The sequence below is a fragment of the Pseudopodoces humilis genome, chromosome 5, assembly GCF_049639895.1.
Source record: "Pseudopodoces humilis isolate 2021_Gansu_Grassland_sample_001 chromosome 5, ASM4963989v1, whole genome shotgun sequence".
Taxonomy (NCBI): Eukaryota; Metazoa; Chordata; class Aves; order Passeriformes; family Paridae; genus Pseudopodoces; species Pseudopodoces humilis.
In genome coordinates this window covers 62669847-62689025 of record NC_142204.1, presented here as the reverse complement: position 1 = coordinate 62689025, position 19179 = coordinate 62669847, and the positions used below count along the sequence as shown (strand labels likewise).

At 37.1% G+C, this 19179-nt stretch overlaps 1 protein-coding gene across 4 annotated transcripts in view; it reads right to left on the bottom strand.

Moving 5' to 3' along the window:
* Positions 1-12325, bottom strand: part of CD36 (CD36 molecule (CD36 blood group)) — a 35576-nt gene extending 23251 nt beyond the window's left edge. The window contains exon 1 of one of the 4 annotated variants that reach the window (XM_014255182.2): positions 12210-12325. The gene's annotated coding sequence lies outside the window, so the exon portion shown is untranslated. Of the gene's footprint in view, positions 1-3522; positions 3664-7855; positions 7987-12209 lie in introns of those variants that run through there. The other 3 variants (XM_014255183.2, XM_005526026.3, XM_088054891.1) reach the window with 3 other exon arrangements.
* Positions 12326-19179: the final 6854 nt, after the last annotated feature.

Sequence of the window (19179 nt, the reverse complement as noted above, 5' to 3'; positions counted from 1 at the left end):
ACGGCTCCCACTTCAGGCAAAAGCAGGAGCTATGCTCCACTGGCTGTTTCTGCCCTGTGCCAGTAAGAAAGCCCTCAAAGCCCATCAGCATCTCCATGGGAAAGGCAACCTCTAAAGGGAGGCACCCACAAGAAGTCTCTTTCCAGATCTCTATTAGTCCATGGTCCTCTACTGAACAGCCAGAACTTTGTTTCAGCAACTTCATGACAAAGGCACAACTGGATTTCTCTTTTACAGCTGAATTCTTGTCACCAACTAATTTCATCAATCCCAATTGCCTTATAGAACATCAGAGTTTTTAAAGCAAGACTAGAGCTTCATATTTGAAAGAGTTAATGCCTAAAATTTCAAGATTATTCAGTCTCAGAAGAAAAATGTCTGTGATTAGTCATTGGAAAATAAGAATTGCTAGTAATATATATTAATATATCTTACAAATTGGCCCCTAGTGAAAGGGGTTGTAAAGAAAATCAGAATGACACTCGTGCTGAAGTGGTAAAGTATAAACTCCCAGTGATATTTTTTTCTGATTTTTTTATTGTTTATGAATAATTGAGACAAAGATCTGCCTAATTTGTAATTAATTCTTTATTATTATGAAATAATCATATAGACAGGATTTTCAAGTTAGTTATTTGCTTTAGATCTCCAGTTAACAGAAAAATCTGCCCTTTTCTGTGTTAGATGTCACTTCCATCTCCTTTTTATTCTTAATAATTTCTGCTTGTAAATATGTTGTGACCATCTCTAAATCAATTCTCAAGCAGGTATTAGTTAAGAGTTAATTACATTTTCAAGGCTGAACACAGAGAGAAGGAAAACAGAAAGATGAAGTGGAAGAACAACCAGTTTGCTCATGAGGACTAAAGAATCAGAAGGGCTTCGTGAATTTCTAAATAGTAAAGCAGGTATGGATATATATCCTTTTATCACAGAAAGGACATACAACGTGCCCTAACAGATTAGCTACTGTGAAAAAGGAGATTCACTTTTCTTAATAAATTATAAAAAAAGTTTAATATAAACAAAAAGAAAATTAGGAGACAAAGGAAATAAATCAAAGGGTTAAAACAGCCGGGTGCCCTGGAGTGCTGCCAGGAACACACTTGATATCTTTGGAACATTCTTTTTATCCCCTCCTGCTGTGAGGGTTTAATGCATATTCAAACTTTTCTAAGAAGCATTTTGCATGGTTACGCCCTGAACCCACCTCTTCTGAGCATGCTTCGTATGATTTTTATTTTTGCTGATCATCATTTTATTTGAATTTGATTTCCTTTCTTTGCCAGCGGTCAGTGCTGATAACAGTCTGGGCCCCTCGTCCTGCCACTGGTGACAGCTGGGCTTCATGTCAACAGCCTGGTCCTGGCTGCTGATAACAGCCTGGTCTTCACTGTCCTTCTTCTGATAACAGCTTGGCCCTACTGTCTTTGCCCTCTGGGGTTTCCTTGCTTTGTACCACAAAATTCCCTTAAGCTTAAAAGTTGTTAGCAAGAGGAAAAGTACATACATAGCCAAAATTATTTAACTTTTTATTTTAAAGTATTTATATAATATTCATCTTAATACTTGCGAAAGCCAATATCACAATATGGATTTATAACAGTACCATGGTCAGCGAGCCACTGATGTGTCCTCCCTTGTCATCCTAAACTCACAATTATGTCACATTTCTACCTGTCACCAGACACCTCCTTTTAACTGCACTGGAAACCCACCTCTTGTACCAGCAGCAGGTCATGGCTCCCTTGCCTTTGACAATGTCTGTTTCTGAACATTTGAGATTGTTTGGTATGTTAAGAATTTCTCCTTGGATATTTTCAAGCAGAATGACCAAAAGACTGTTTGCAGTCTTGGAAAAATATCCCTATTATCCTTATTATAAAATTCAGTCTGTCTGTTCACTTGCCACCAGGTCATTCTGCCACTCCAAAGCCATTAAAGGCTTTTTGATGGAGTGGATGTGTTTAACCACAAATTCCAAAGTATATTTAAGTTAGAAATTTATTAGACTTGAGGAACTTTTAAGTGAAAATAGCTTGGGCCAAATCTTGTATTGCTGTAGCTAGGCTGAGATCAGGATCCTTAGTTTGGCAAAGACAGAACAGTAGAAGGCAATTAATTGGGCAGGTCCTGTGGGGATTTGAAAATCTGATTGCTGTTACATATTGTAGCAAATGTATGGAAAAGCAGGCATTTCAATTAAATCAGATTCTGAAAAGTACCTAACTCCACTCAATTTTTCCCCCAATACAAGCATTTTTTTTTTTTCCAGTGTGGAAACACACATTTTAAAATTTAAAATGATAATTAGATCTTTCAGAAATAAGGGCGTCTTTTAGATATCATCAGACTTTTTTTCTTAACTTGCATACTGAATCTTTTCAAATTCCACAATAATATACTTTCCACCAAATACATTTCCACTTAAATTTCTAAAAGCTTTTCCAATTTTTTTTTTGTTTTTTGACAGATTAGGCATCTCTCAGGAGTACTAGAAATGAACAGCTAGAAAGAAAGTGATTGCTAACAACTTGTGTCTATTCCAAGCTTCTGCAAATTGAAAAATATTCACCCTTCTCCCACCAAGCACAATGTAATTGCAGTCTAGACATCCAAATTTATGCAATTCAAACTATAAATTACACAACTGTGAGTGAAGAGCACTCATACCATAACATTTAATTCATATAGAAGTCAACACACTATTCTCATCTATCAGAACTGAATTAAAAATATGAAGATTAAGGTAGAAATTTCCAATAAGAATGCACTTTCTAGGAATTTATATTCAAGTGAAAATTATGTTCCTTAAGCAAAATAGAAAGTACCATAACAAAATTAGCTATGGTCTATGAGGCTGTTAATATCATTTACACTCAGATTTGACTGTGGGATTAATAAGATCTTTCACCCCATTCTAGAGTATTGGGCATGTACTTTTTAATATTGTTTCAAAGATCTTTAAGAGAATATTAATTAATAACAATGAAAATGGTCCATTCAGATATCTGAAAGACAATTTATAAGCAATTGTATAGGAGAGATGTAAAATGTTATTAAATACTTTCTTCACTATTCAATTTAAGCTTCTGTACATCAGCTTAAAGCAAGCCCTTGTAAAATACAAATAATCTCATTATATATTTGATGTTCTTTGAAATTATAGTTTCAAGCTTTTTAGCTGCAACAGTAAATGTTAGAAAAAATTACTTCAAAATATGCATTTCTTATAAATTCACATGACTCCAGAACTGTACTTTCAAGAACATTAAATATCAAAAGACAGAATGCAATTGGAAAAGCCAGCCATACTGAACATAAAACACCAATGTTATCATAGTAACAAACCATTTCACTCATCCATGTAAAATGTCACTTTTTCTTGCAAGCAGCTTTGTAAAATCCTTCCATTTTATTTTGCATTAAAAATAAGTATTTTCAAGAACTTCCACCCAACTGACCTTAAAAGTATTCCTGAGGAAAACCCTCTGATTTTAAATGTTGTATAGTATGACTCACCTTGAATAAGGGCAACTGATTTTTCAGCTGAACATAGAAGTACTTAGCACATGACTTGCATCAAGTTACCAGCAGACAAGCAGCTAAATCTCCCCACCAAGCACATAGGCTGGGAGCTGCGAGGGAGTGGTTATATATTCCAAGAGACGTCAGTTCCCTCTTTATCTTTTTGCCAGAAGAAAAAGTTAACTTGTACTGCTGCTGGGGGAAGGGGTTATTTTTGCAGCCTGACTAAAAGCCACTACCTACATCTCGTGGTAATATACTTAGCAACTGCAATCTTTATCCAGTTTTGATCCAAGTGAGTCAAAGGTCAAGGAAACAAAAGGGTAACTTACTTATCTGGCTTCTAGTCACTTCTTTCATATCTGCATATTTTTATTTTACTCATCATGATAGTGTATTTTCAAATAATAAAAATTAGGAAATTTCAGAATATTTTTAATAGGATTTCTTTTCAGGTATCAGATACAACAGTTCCTTACAAAGTGCGAAGGCTCTTCCTATTTTACTGGAAGTTCAATGAACATCATCCCAGAAGCTTCTTTTCCTGAATGTATCTAAAAATCATTTATTTTTACACTGACGCCTCTGTCAACCAACATATTTCTCCATCACAGTGTCTACTACTAAATAATAACAGTTTGGCAAACTTTTGCATAAATATTTTATAAATACCTCTTTGTCTCAGGTAAATTCAATGAATAGATTGTTGCAAAAGATTCCTCTGACAGCAGCAAGAGGAAGTGACTTTTATTTGGCTTAATTATGACAGAGAAAATATTCCTAAAAATAGATTCTTAGGTCCAGACTTTGACAGTACAGCACTGAATAGTTTGCAATTCAGAAATATTTTCTATTTGTTTTGACTGACTGATGTTCTGTCATTTTATGCTGGTCTACTTGGAAGTTTAGCTTTTGTGGAAAAATCTGCCTTTTTCTAATCTATTTCTGCTAAGCAAATCTAAGGTGGATGAAAATTAATGAATTTGAGGTCTTAACCTCCTAGTAGTGAAGGCAAGACTGAAAGTGACCCTGGTCTTTTGAAAACAGCCTTTTGTGCAGTACAAGGCTCACTGCCAGGGCAAGTTAGTGACCCTGAATAACTCCAGCTTCTCATCCTTGAAAAGTGCAGAAATTTTGTCTTTCTCTGTTTTCTAATTAGAGATGTTTTACTGCTGACAGTTAAGCAGTCCTCCACACTGTGCTTGCCATGAGCTACTTTTATTGTCATTAATAGTTTCTGTTGTACATGTTCTCCTATGATGGCCTCCTGAGGATGTTCTGGTTTGGGATCCTCCTTTACTGCTGCCTGTGAAGATATTCCCTACCATGCTCCTTTTCTCTTTTTGCAGTGTGTAGGAGCCAGTGTGCACCTCTCATGAAGAAAATATCTACTGGGGTTTTTTGTTGGAATCTGCTGCTGTCCATGTAATGATGTTCAGTTTTCAACACATGCATGCTGAATTGTATCACCTAGCATTATGATTTACAATATCCTACTATCATCCTGAATTAGCAAAATCTCTTCTTGCAGCAGAGCTTGGCAGTGAAATGAGGGCTGCCTGGGTCAACTGCAGAAACCAGCTAAAAGGATGGGAAGATCACAGAGAAGCTGTAAACTTTTGGATGTCAGTCATTTCTGTATCTTAAAAACAAACTAAAACAAACCATAAGTATTTAATGGTCCTGTGTCCTCTGGCTTCGTATCAGAGTTCAGAGGTTGCAGAGAAAGCAGAGACACAGCAAGAGAGGAAAAACACATAAAACAAACAGTTGTGCACTTCTTCAGAGTCCCCAGTGGTGCAGCAACAGAAAAACTGCCCACAAGGAAAAGTTGTCAAAAAGGAGAAACCGTGTAAATGACACTCACATGCCTCATGAAGACACAGAAAACTGCAGGAAGCAGAAAAAGGGAAATGCTGTTGTTATTTCCAAATGAAGTCCACATACATTTTCTGAAGTAAACATACTACTGACAAGAAAATGCTGGAGAGATGAGTGTTGTTCATGGCTTTTATACATATCTAATAGTGAGCCTTTTGGGAAACACTTTCTTCAGGCTGCTTTCCTATATGCCCTGAGATTCTGAAATAGGTTATGTCTCCCTTTTATTTTTTTTTTATTTTTTTTTTTAATATTAAGATCCATTCTATCAGACATACCTTTATGGTACATAGAATTTGAATTTTCAAGATGATTACATAAACATTCCCACATTCCTGTGGGAATTCTTTGCTGTACAGTATAGCACAGCATGAGTTTATATTTCTGTGTTTCCCAGTTATTACACTCAGGACTTTTCTTCAACTGCTTATCACGAAACTTATAAAAACTAATGTTAACATTAATTCTTTTCCATATGTGGAAATGCTAGCATATGTTAGATGACATTAGGAAGCAAATTAGAATGCTCCAGGAAAGTCCTGTCTGTGCTTTCGTACTCTCTGAACTTTTAAAGGACATTATCTGTTAAAAAACACCCAACAAAATCTACTTTTTAGTTGTTAGGTAAAATGCCAACCCCTGGGGCAAAAGATGAGGTTAATATTCTCAGCATCCAAAACATGAATTTTTATAAGCTTTTGGGTACTCTCCCTGATTTTAACACAAAGGTGGAAGGAATTATGTTTACTTCCTTTCCATGATAAGTTTATGCACAAATTTATTATATACCCAGTTTATTATATTAGCATTATTTTATGTGGCTTCTATTGTCTCTACTGAAAATCCTGTTGTCACCACTCAGTGGCCCTCTGACTTCTTCACAGGAAGTAGAAAAGTCCCACAGGAAGGGTTGTACCTTGCTCAGTAGTGAAAAATTAAATCATTAAACCTGCCCCCCTCAAAAGAAAAACCATACATATATACATGAAAAAAAACCAAACAAAAAACCAACCATGTTTTTCTGTCCCCAAATAAGCTCTTTCTGATTCAACACACTCATGTTCACCCATGTGCCCTTAGTTCTACTGAGGAGAATGATGAAAATGAATCATCTGGAGAAGAAAAAAGAAAATATGTAATACGTCACCAGCTGGGTGAGACTTCTGCCTCTCTGTGTGTACTGGGGGTACTACGAGGTACTACTTTATAGGGAGAGAAATTTTGTATTCATGAAAGTTCATTTGATTTCCTAAGGAAATCAAAACCTTCTGCATATCACATCATCACACAGTACATGAGAAGCAACACATGAGCTATCCACTCAGACCAGCTTTGACAATTCACTTCCACTTCACAAGAGCCATCCTAGAGTGAACATGGCCTATCTTCACAAATTTCACATAAGGAGAATGAATGTATAACACACAAATTATAAAATTATAATGCAGAACTAATATGATTCCTGAATTTCATGTTCCCTATTTCTGTCTTATCTTTTCTCACAGTGACTGCTATTTTATATCACCTCATTTTCCAAAAGCCAGAGGATACAACAAAGTTTTATCAGTCAGGTCACCTCACATGAAAGGAAGGAAGAACAAAGATATTTTAGTGCTTCAGCTTTCTTTTTACTATCTTATCCATAAAGCTCTAAAATAAAAGAAGGGTATCGTTTCATATTAATTTTTCTTGTTTAAGTTAATGACAAATATTTGTTATCAACAAACTTATCCAGCTAAAGGCAGGCATCTGGCCTAAGGGAGACAAACTGCTTTCCTTTCCTCTCACCAGAGATGAATAAACATAACTCATCCCAAGTACTTGAAATATTTTCTTAGGCAAGAATATATAGAATCATAGAATCATACAATCATTAGGGTTGGAAAAGACCTCCAAGATCATCAAGTCCAACGTTTGACCAAGTACCACCATGTTCCCTAAACCATAACACAAAGAGTTACAACTACTTATTTTTTAACAGTTCCAGGGAATGCATATCTTTTAGAGGTACTGATGTCTCCCCTTTAACTGCAAAGAATCAAAACAATGGACCTAAGTTAGGTATCTAATGATTAGAATGTTAATGTTAGAACAATTCTACTCAAAGTCCCTAAAAAGGTCTTTAATTTCCTTTCCACATCAGTGCACCATACTGATGGTACCAGAACAGCTGCACAAGGTTCTGGTAAATGCATACAAGTTGTGAAACAACAGAAAATTCAAGAAGAAAACTTCAAAATATTTACCATTTGGCATTAATAGAAAGTTGGGACAAAGATTGCAGGCATGGTATAGCAGTCTTTTTCTCAGGTCACATCACAGATTTTACTGCAAGATGTGATGGCCTTCGAGGATTGCCAGTGCATGCCCCAAGTCATAGTCCAACCACTCATATCAAGCATTATTCAACCTCCTGAGAAAAATCCTCCCCAACATGCATTAATACCTTATTTCTCCTCACAAAATCTTGGAAGACTCTTCTCAAACTGCTGTATAGCTCCTTCATTACCCACCAGAGACTCCCAGCTGTAGCTTTCCCAGCTCTGTGAAGTGTTAGGTCCTAAGGTGCTGTCCCTTGTGGTTCTCAAAGTGTCCTGACGATATGGAAAAACATCCTAAAATACCAGCTGCTCAAGCCAACTTGGCAGCAGTACAGTGGAAACAGTGTGATATATTTGGCTCCTGTCACTGGTGAGTTCCTCCATCAAACTGTAGTGAAGTTCTTTAAGGGGAAAATGGGTGATGGAAAACTAACCAATTGCTTCAGTTTTTTTCCCTGGAGATACTGCTTTTGAGCTCTTCTCCATTGATTGTGTAATGCATAAACTGTTGCCTTTCTCAGTCCTCAAAATCACTTTTAAAACTTGTTTTCAAGGGACTTTAGCTGAGGTGTTAGGTGAAGAAAGCCCAAGAGCAGCAGGGATAGACCAGACTCTGATTCTCCCACTCCTGTGGGTTCATGTGAGAGTAACTGAGAACATAGATAGGAAGGAACTTAGTACAACAGAATCCAATACAGAAACTGTAATATTATAACACGGAATTCTTGTGAGTCTGGAACAGTGAAGGGCTATGAAAATCTCCTACTGAAAGGGTTAGTTTGGTCTATTAATGCTAGAGATATTTCTCAGTGAAACCTAAGTGTTGCCCCAAAAATTAGGATTCATCACCCAGTGTGCAGTGAGTCAACCACAGACAGAGCCAAGGGCTTTGTTATTTCATATTTGCACAAAGATGGGTGTTGTGTGGTGAATCCACAAAGCTATCACCCTAAGTAAAACAATAAGGGCTCTTAATATGCTGTTAATTTTTATATGCTCTGCTTATCTAATATATTCAGTGTTTAGTATTTGACTATTTCTGAGTTGTGCTGAGCTGGCTTCTTATCTTGGATGGCCTGGTGCTCATTGGTGTTTACAATTCTATCATTGTCAGGCTGTCTTCCTTAATTTCTTCTTATCTTGGGTGTTCTGCAGTAACAGATTCTTCCTCCCAATCTCTGTTACTCCCCTCGTTCTATGACATTTGAAGTGGTTTGAGCCCTGAAATAAGACAATGCTACTGAGAAAAATATTGTCTTAGACATTACAAGGAGGGGACAGAGAGGAGGCTTCTAATGGCAGGAGAAAAAAGATTTAAAGCAAACATCTTCTGAAAGTCAGGAGAAATTTAATAAATCTTATCCCCACTTGGATATATTCCATTTCTTGCAAAACTCTTCTCCTTAGATCAGAAGTCACAGAATAATGGAGTAATTCTAAAATCTTTCACTAGTGCAATACCTGGTTGAGAAATAGTCACCATAATGAATCATCCCAGGCAATGTCAGTGGTTTTGAAGAGTGACTGGGTAGTCCTTATGTTAGTTTTTGCCTACCAGCTACACTGTAATTTTGTCTCCGTAGTAATTAAGAACAACATACGTACAGGGGATTTTTCCAGCTGTGAAGACCTAAGTTTGAGGTCAACTTCTTGGTGACTTCTCTATTATTAAAGACCTGTCAAATGACTGACACCCTTATCTTTCATTTTACATGTTCCAGACTGGGAGACATGTTCTTCATCATACAAAAATGTACAGAAGACCTTCCCTGGGGCTTCAGTCCAGCCTCAAACACCAAAGCCAAACCATCAACTAGGAAGAGCCCTGCTCCCCATCAGGCCAGCACAAGAAGAAAGTTTTACTGAAGCTACCCCTGGGGCACTCAGGGAACAAGAACTGGTGGCTGGAGTAGAGAAAAACTTCTTGTAATACAAAAAAGGACTTTTTTTTCCTTTTTTCATATTTTTCTTGAGAAGATATTTAATTGCCACAATAAAGGAATCAAACATAATTCACATGCAGACAAAAAAAAAAACAAATCCCCAACACTAAAAAATAAAATTACCCTTGCCACAGGAGATCCCTTGGCAGAAACTAAAGAGATTATGAAAAATTGTGTAGTATCATGATGTATTGAGAAATATTAACACCTATGAAGAACAGAGCAGTAGAAAAAGTACCAGCAGCAATTTCTGTGCACTAGCAGTAAATACATGAGGGAACTAATGATACCCTGAACTTCTCAGATCATGTAATTTTCAATCCAAAGATATGGTATTGTTCTTTCAGATGAAAATATGTTACAGAAATATGCATATAACTATCAGTTACAGAAAAAAAAAAATAGTCCTAAAATACAGTAATTTAACCCAGGCTCCTTACATTTCTGATAATTTTCCTGGTTGTCCCAATTATATAAATGTTTTTGAAGTCTCACTTGATTAAGGATAGGAAAAAAAAACCCCAAACTAAGCAACTACAGACTATATATTTTTATGAGTAGGATATTTTTGCCAAGTTAAAAAAAAAATCATTGAGTAAATATAGTTATTGTGTCAATTGTCAAGAAAATAAATCACCAAAATAGCATATGATTATGCTATATTTATTGGTTTAATCTCGGGATTTCCATATGAAATTGATTTATGTTACATTAGCATATTTATTACACAAAAATTATAGTTTTGAAACTACACTGAAATGCATATATATGCTTTTTTCATTTAATTAAGAATTATACAATTCCTGTAATTAATATTTATTACAGTATCTTTCATGTTTTTATATCAGTTATTAAATGCATAGAGCCATAAACTTGATATCTCTGTTCATATTTTTATAACATATATTTAGTTGCTTATATAATAGACTTCTATATAGAAGATAATGATAATTATCTTATAATTAATTATCATATAATAAATTATTGTCTTATAATAAATACTATCTTATGATAGTAAGGCATGTACAAGTTATATTATAAGATATATGGCAAATGATTAATACATTTTCTGCAGTTAAAATTTCAATGTATTTCTTTCTAGTTGCAATGTACAGTGAAATATTAGCAATATAAACAATATTATCAAGATATACAAGTGAAATAATTTGATTACCAGTATATTTAGTCTTTATAAATTTTACTGAATGAACTTTTCTTGGATTTATACAGATTCAAGAAATAGAGGCTGAATGACATCTCTCTTTGCTTTCAGTAACTAGCAGTTAGGAACATTTTGCAAGTTCTAGAATGCAATAATACACTTACAAGAAGTTTATACAATATCCAGCTGTGTGCTCAGAATCTGCCTCCAGCCCAGGAGCAGGGTCACATACCCGTATGGAGGGAGAGCTGCTCTCACAACTCTTGCCACAAGGAACTGCAGAGGTGCAGAAGAGCCTGCAAATTTACCTCCTTATTAACAGAAGGTTAGAGTTGCCCTAGCAACCCGAAGCAACCCTGCTGCCCAGTGCCCCACCAGACAGTTTCATCTTGTATCAGCCACAAAGAGAAAGCTGCACAGACCTTCTAAACTCCCTTGTAGGCAAGCTGTCTCCAGTGATAAGGAATTATGAAAGCTCTGAGCCCAAGGTAATACCCTCTCACACTTATGCTTTACAAGAAAGACCAGTCCTAAAATACCCATTCAGGACCAGCCTTTGCCTCTCACCCCTTTAGCCTCTGCAATTGGAGGCAATGTATCAGGTCCCTGTTGCCAGTCCAGAACAAGCTTAATTGATTTTGCTCTTTGCAGTAACTCTTTGCAAACACAGTCTAATCCCATTTAATCCCCATAAAGTACTGGAAGCCAGGTAACACATGTCATATTAGAGGTAATTCTTCAGATTTGGGTTTATTCTATTTATTTTCACAAAGCATAGAGACAGGTCAGCATGAGGGATCCCAGCTGTGAGTACAGCTGTCCAAATTCACAAGATTCTCTAACATTTCCACAGGCTTTGCTTCAGAAGTCGGTTGTCTGAAAAAATATCCAAACCAAGTGACAGTGCTATTGCCTCCTCTGCCTGTCTTTTTGGATCTTTTCTACATCCTTTTATCATAGCAGGGCTGATATTTTTCTAAAATTATTAAAATATTAATAATTAAGCACTGTATTATTTTTTTTATTTGAACAGCCTATAAAGGACCTCCTTCCAGAAAGTTACAGCAAATAGCAACAGTTATCAGCCTGTCTGCCAAGTGCTTTCATAATTAGAGCTAATAGCTGTCCCAGAGGATTATAAGGACCTTGGAGGTGAGTTATTACGACAGGTGCTATAAAACTCCATATGTACTAACTCAAGGGGAACTCCACAGCATAAACCTCTTAACCTGATTTTCTATGAAACTTCTGCTTCTCTAAAGTTAGACAGAAAATCAAGTGACAAGGAAAAGGGAGGAATAAAAAAATATTCCCGAAATTTGCATTATCTGCATATTTTCTGACCCATCCCCTATGTAAACACTGTTTTTCTACCTTTGGTCTTCTTGAGTCCTATTGATTGCTTCCTGTGTGCCTTTCACAGCTGCAGCCTCCAGCTTGTTGCCAGACTTCTGCCTTCCTTTCTACAAATGCTTCCTTTTACCCCTGTTTCCTTCTCCAAGAATCTCCTCCCGCCTCCAGCTCTGTGTATGCCTCTCACCTTCCACCCTATCATCTCACAGCATCTCCCCTAGTTTGTCTCCTCCCTCCTTGGATTATCCCCTGCGTTTTCTTTCCCCATTTATCCAGAATTTACTGCTTTCAATCAATTCTGTCCTTGTTCCTTAGCATTAACATTTGTTTTCCCCCAATCTCCCTTTATACTTTTTTCCTTCTCTTATTTCTCTTTTCTCCCTCTGTATGAAGTTTTGGTACATAAACTTCTCACACCATCAGTTAATCAAAAAGCTGGTTGCAAAAGAAAATCATATTTATCAGTGTTCTTTGGTACACCACGGACAAGTTTTACCGGAAAAGGCTAATTATAAATAATAATTTAAGTTTGGTAGCTTAATACTGTTGTCTTGTTTGTGTTTCTTCCTAAAGTCTCAGAACAGTAAAGCACCCAGTATTTCTACCCATTACCTATTTGCTGCACAGCTGTCATTCAGCACTCTTTTCAAAGTCCTCCCACTTTTAAGAAAATTAAAACTGAGCAGCTTCAGCCATACCCAAAGAAACAGATGAAAAGAGAAAAAGAAAAGAAAAGAAAAGAAAAGAAAAGAAAAGAAAAGAAAAGAAAAGAAAAGAAAAGAAAAGAAAAGAAAAGAAAAGAAAAGAAAAGAAAAGAAAAGAAAAGAAAAGATAAAAGAAATTAAAAAGAAAAAAAATTAAAAAGAAAAAAAAATTAAAAAGAAAAATTTCTTCCCCTCTTACCTGCACCAGAACTGGGAAAGGATCTGAGATGAGGCTGGGAACAGCTCAGTTTTCTGAATACAGTGCCAGGCAGGTTCAGTGGCAAAGCAGGCGTACTGGGCTACTGAAACCAGTGCTGTACCAGTCCTTCCAACCCACAACAGCTAGAAAGGAAATGGGATGTATCCTTCATCTTTTTCTTATGATTTGAGAAGTCAGAGCACTCATTAGTGTTTAGCATTTAAAAAAAAAAAAAATCCTTAAAATTAGATAGGCTAAAGATTACAGAATTGTAAACATGTCATCACAACATGAAACACCCCAGGCATGTTTGTGGCAAAGCACACACCCTCTGTATAATTATAGACAGGCTTCTCTGTTTTAGGCAAAAAGTAACAACAGTCACTTGTTAGATTCTCAAAGTGGTATTGGAGAGGATTCAGCAGGACACTCCCAAGACTTTCTGGGTAGTAGCAGTCAGAGGATTGCAGACACATAAATGTTTCGTCCTAGTTTCTCAAAATTATTTATTTCATGCTGGATTCTGTTCTCTTAGTGGTTTTCTAGTCAGTTTTTCACCAGTCTATCTCTCACAATTCCTTTTCTCACTCCGCAATTCTATCTCAGACTTCTCCTTTCCCCAAATCTCACTACCAGGCTGTCTGCCCACCTCCTCCCAGAGGATAACCGTGTCAGAATAGTATCTCTAAAAGTCTTGTGTGCTCATTCAGCATTGCACATTCATGCCGCAGAGGAAGCTTTTTTTCCTGCTGTACTTCTGTGTGTGACACTGTTTTAACAGCAGTTACACATTGCAATTCTTACTGAACTGTATTTTTCAGTCTGTGTGCCCAAGGGAGCATTCTGGTGTATTGGTCAAACAAACACCACGGACACCTATCAGCTGATATCTATCAGGATAACTACAATGTCTCTGACTGTAGTTTAGTGTTCCTGTGGTTCTAATGCACACATACCTAAACAATGTGTGCACATTCCAATAACATCTATAGATCTCCTTAAAAGAGACAGAAACAGCTGCAGTGGAGGTGGTTTTTCAGCTTCCCAAGAGCATTCATGGCAAACAACTTCCATCCATTTGCCTTATGAAAAACCTACTAAAAGACTTTTAGACCCAGCAGATCCTGGTATTTTCCTTCTTCATCTGCATGTAATGAGAAGAATTTTTGCCTTGGCATGACAGGCAAATGCTGACTCATGAGCTGGCGAGGCTTGTGAGAAGATATTTTCTTGAATAGTAACCATGGGGGCATATTTTCCTGTGGGTATTTTACTTTCCTTCGACCTAGTCAAATGTGAAGGCTCTCCTCTATGAGGTCAATAATATTCTGGTTTGACCAATACTTTATACTTGCCTTCATGTACACATGAACATACATGCTGGTGCCTTGCTTCAATTCTGAAGAATCTACCTGAAACTTAATGTCAAGCTGAGCTTTTTTTTGCCCCTTGCCATTTTCCACCATGCAAGCACCCTGCAAAATACTACCTTTTCCTTGGAAAATCCCATGTGTGCCTCACTGAAATGCATGTGGCTGGGAGGACTTGTGCCTAACTTTGAAGCTATGTTGTGATTCCTTGCAGGGCCATACTTTTCATACCATCCAGGTTGCTCACCTGAAGAACACGGCAGGAATACAGACCTATTTCTTTGTCATGTTGCCATGCTTGGTGCACTGCTTAAAGTGAGGTGCTTGCTGGGGTGCTACAGCTCTCTTTGATGTGGCTCCTGCATTTGTATGTAATCTTCCCTGTTTTATGATCAAATTCATCCATGAAGAGACCCCCACTTTTACAGCTATCCCTCCTCTAAATACCACTTCCATATTTCATGTTTAATTCACATTGTATACAGGGCATGTATCGAGTGAATCCAAAGCTTTTAAAGGAATTTCATTATTTCAGGTATGTCTCCTACTCAAACTCATGAGGCCTTAGAAGGGAGCAGAAACAAAATTACAATATAAGCTTTGTCTGATTTGTTCTAATCCTCATTTTATAATTCAGACTTATTTGATTTGGGGACTTATTTCTCTGAAAAGAGCTTACTCCTCAAAAAGTGACCATAGTTAGTGAGACTTCATATAATGACTAGGATTTAAACAGCCTATAAACATTGTCCCTGGGTTTTACTCAGGATAAATTTCATCGCTGTTCAAAGAGCTCATAATACCCTTTGTTAAATAATCACAGCATAAATTCTCATATATTACCTAATTCCCTAAGTTTTTATTCTCTTTCTTTTCATGTTCTTTATTCCACCATGTTGCAATTAGTAAAAATCAATTTAATATTAAATTGATTAACAATTAAAAGTTTTCAAACATCCTGTGCTTCCAGTGCATGAAGCTTAAGCTTCATGGAGTGCAGCAGAGTGCAGATGGAATTTCAAGCAATGGTTTGTGTCAAGTGGTTTTGGAAACATAATAGAGCCATAACATGAATTAAACATTTATGACTCAAAATAAATTAGTGACTAATTAGTTCACTATTAAGGCTTAGCAAGGAGCATGCAATGATGAGTGATATGAAGAAATATTACTGTAACAAATATTTGACATTTATATCTGTCATAACATATCTCTAATAAAATAAAAAAAATGGGATATATTGGGTGTGTCACATTCTTTTTCAGAAACTACAGCATTATGGTGTGTATTATGTGAGTAATTGATACTTCAGGTAAAACCGTGGGATAGCCAAATTATTTTTCTAAGGGAAAAACAAAATATTTCATTAAAAGTTCAGTGGGTCAGTCTCTGATATGACAAATAGATTTTTATAGAGTTTATAAAGTTAAGAGCCCTTGGAAGTAGTGCTCTACCTGCTTTTTATCAAAAGAGAGCCTAACAAAGTTATGAATATAAATGTAAGAAATAAATTTATATACTCTTACTCCTTTTATATACGTTCCAAGGTTCAAAGTTAGTCTGAGCTTAAAAACTGCAAAGTGGTGCACTTCCTTGTTTAAAGACAGCCTGTCCCTGCCAGATTTATTCAGGTAATTGAGTGTTCACAGAGCCCCAGCAGAGCCTGGGGGAAGCCAGTGCGGGGTCAGGGCGGTGAGACTGGAAACTCCAGTGGCGCAAAGCAAAATGTCAAAGGAGGATTTTTATCCCGTCCTGTTGCCTGCTGCCCACACGCCTGGCATTAGTGACAGCTGCTGTCCCTTTCTCTAACTGGGTCCTGAGGTACTCAGTGCCTTTCAGATGTAGAAGCCAGACCAAGTGACAGGCCACAGGAATCCAGAAGTATTTACATTATTGAAGTAATGAAGTTACATAAATCTAAGGCAGTGTAAAGGCAGAAGCTCCCTGACTTTATTTAAATTTTCAGAGAAAAAGCCTCTTCCATGCATTTAGTCTCAGCGTGTCTGAAAACAACATTTCTGCTCTATTTCTGAAAACCAAGCACTGCAATATGCTAATGTACATAAATCCTAAAATTTTTATCTTCAGAAGTCACAAATTGTACTGGATGCCTTGAAATTTATACTGCTGATTTAAGAAGATTGCTGTTTGTCCTTTGAAAAATCAGATACCGTTCAATTGAAATCTACTTGTTCCTCAAAACAGAGAAATTAGCTTTGCCAAAAAAACTTTTAAAATAAGGAATTTCTGATTACTTAAATAACGAGAGTGTTGTGATTTTTTTATACATTATGTACACAGTGAAAAATAAAGTAGTTTTTGATTATTTCAATCTTGCCAAGTGGCAATTGCTGTAGTCATTAGTAGTCAAATGTAGTCATTTTATATTCAAAACAAGCAAAACCCCAAACCCCTTAGATCTAGATTGCTCAGGTGAATAGTTATCTGCTATCTCTGAAAACTGAAGTAAGAAGAATTTCTGTCTGGTTTTTAGCCACACAACTTAGAATTTTTTCCACCAGGATTAGCTGGGTTTTTCCCAGCAGAGCTCTCACAGTGGCTAGCTCCTCTCCTACTACAAAGCTTCTTAAGATTTGTTTTTCATCTCAGGAGAATTCAATTAGCTTTCATTTCTTTGGCCTTTTATTTTCCAAACAAAAGTTCTGTGTCTGTAAAACACCTTCTGATGAAAATGTAAGACTGAATATGCCTTATGTCTTTTGAACAAATGCTGGCTTCCAGTTTAGCCCAAGTTTTCTTCAGCACAACTTCTTTGGAACGCCTGTTAGGGAGTTCTTAAAAATCAGGCCACAAGTCTATCATCAGAGGATGCTATTAACATTAATTCATGAATTTCCTATTTAAAACTCTTAAGCTTTTATATAGAGGCTGTCTGCTTCACCAATCTCGTTGTTACACTTCTGAAATAAAGGATCCTTTAATAAGGTGCATGAATGCCTGGACTGCTCTTGCTTCCTTGAGGCAGTGGTCCCCTGTGAATTGTGGAGTGGTAAGAGTTTTCATCTCTTTTTATTTTGAATGAACATTCTTTTATTTCAGCATTTTCAAACTTAAACAGATAACTGAAGTTTTCTTTTAGGCAATATGCAGTCTTTCTAATTAATGAGATAAGCGAAATGATCCTAAGTAAAAACTCATGTTCAAAATCAACTGATATTTGCATTATTATCAAAATCAGAATGCAGAATCCAGTGGGAAGACTGAAAATGCGTCTTTTGCTCAAGGACCTCCTGCCCTACTGAGCAGTTGTAACAAAAACTGATCACTGTTAAATTAGAAAGATACTGAACAAAATGTCACAAGAATGCTTCTTGCACTTTGTGAGGACTTGGAATCACACATGCATTTTGGGTCTCTAATGGCCCTTGCAGTAATTGTGGGAAGAGTAGCAGCTATGCCAGAAAGTAAGAACATGAGCAAAAGAAACATATTGGGACTGAGACAGACCTTGACATTGCACAAGTCATGCTTAGATGAGTGCCAAGAATGACTACTCAGAGGCCAGTAGCCCAAAGATACTTGGCTTTTCTTTTCGCTTCAATCATCCTGTTCCAGACACGTATAAACAATACCTAATTGTAGGAAAGCTGAGAGGCAATTTTTAAATCCAAGGAGTATGTGAAAGGGTAAAGGAAACCCTGATGTTAATAATGAAGAGCAAGACTTAAGACGTACTATCTGAACAGCCTCAAGGGACTTGACAGCAAATTGACTAACAATTCTCACTCATGAGTATGCTGTGGAGGGGAAGTAGGAAAAAAGTAAAGGTTCAAAAGAGGTGCTAAAAATAACTAAGAAAAAAAACAAAACTAGGTAAGTGTGATAGGTTGACTCTGGCTGGACACTATGTGCCCACCAAGTTGCTCTATCACTCCCCTCCTCGACTGGACAGGGGAAGAAATGCATTGGAAAGTTCATGCTTTGGGATAAGGATCATTCACCAGTTACTGTCACAGGCAAAATAGATTCATCTTAGGGAAATTAATTTACTTCATTGCCAATTAGGCAGAGTAGGATAATGAGAAACAAAAGCACTTCTGAAACCAACTTCCTACACACACCCTTCTTCTGGATTCTGCTTCAGTCCAAGCTCTTCTACCCCCTCCTCCTCAGTGGCACAGGGGGTTGCAATGGGGGCTGTGGTCAGTTCATCACGTGCCATCCCTCCAACTCCTTCCTCTGCAGGGGAAGGACTCCTCACATGCTTCTCCTGCTCCAGCACAGGGTCCCTCCCATGGCAGACAGTCCTCCATGAACTTCTCCAACATGAAGAAGGACATCCTTCCTCACCATGGTCTTCATCACGGGCTGCAGGCAATTGTCTTCTTGCGCATCTGGATCACCTCCTCACCCTTCTGCACTGACCTCGGTGTCTGCAGACTTTTCTCTCACATATTTTCACTCCTGTCCCTCCCATCTCTTGCACAGCTATGACACCACCTTGTCTTTGCCCAGGTGGCAGTGACAGCTCCCTCTTGGAGCCAGCTGCAGGTGCCTGTGCCAGATATGGGGACAGCTTCTGGCAGCTTATCAGAGAAACTACACTTGCAGCCTTCATCCCTGGCTACCAACACCTTGCCATATAATCCCAGTATAGGAGAAAAAAAAAAATAATAATAATAAAACATCAGGAATACCTCAGGTAGCTTTGACTCTTGAAATCAGCATTACCCAACAGGCTCATCATTTCCCTGTGA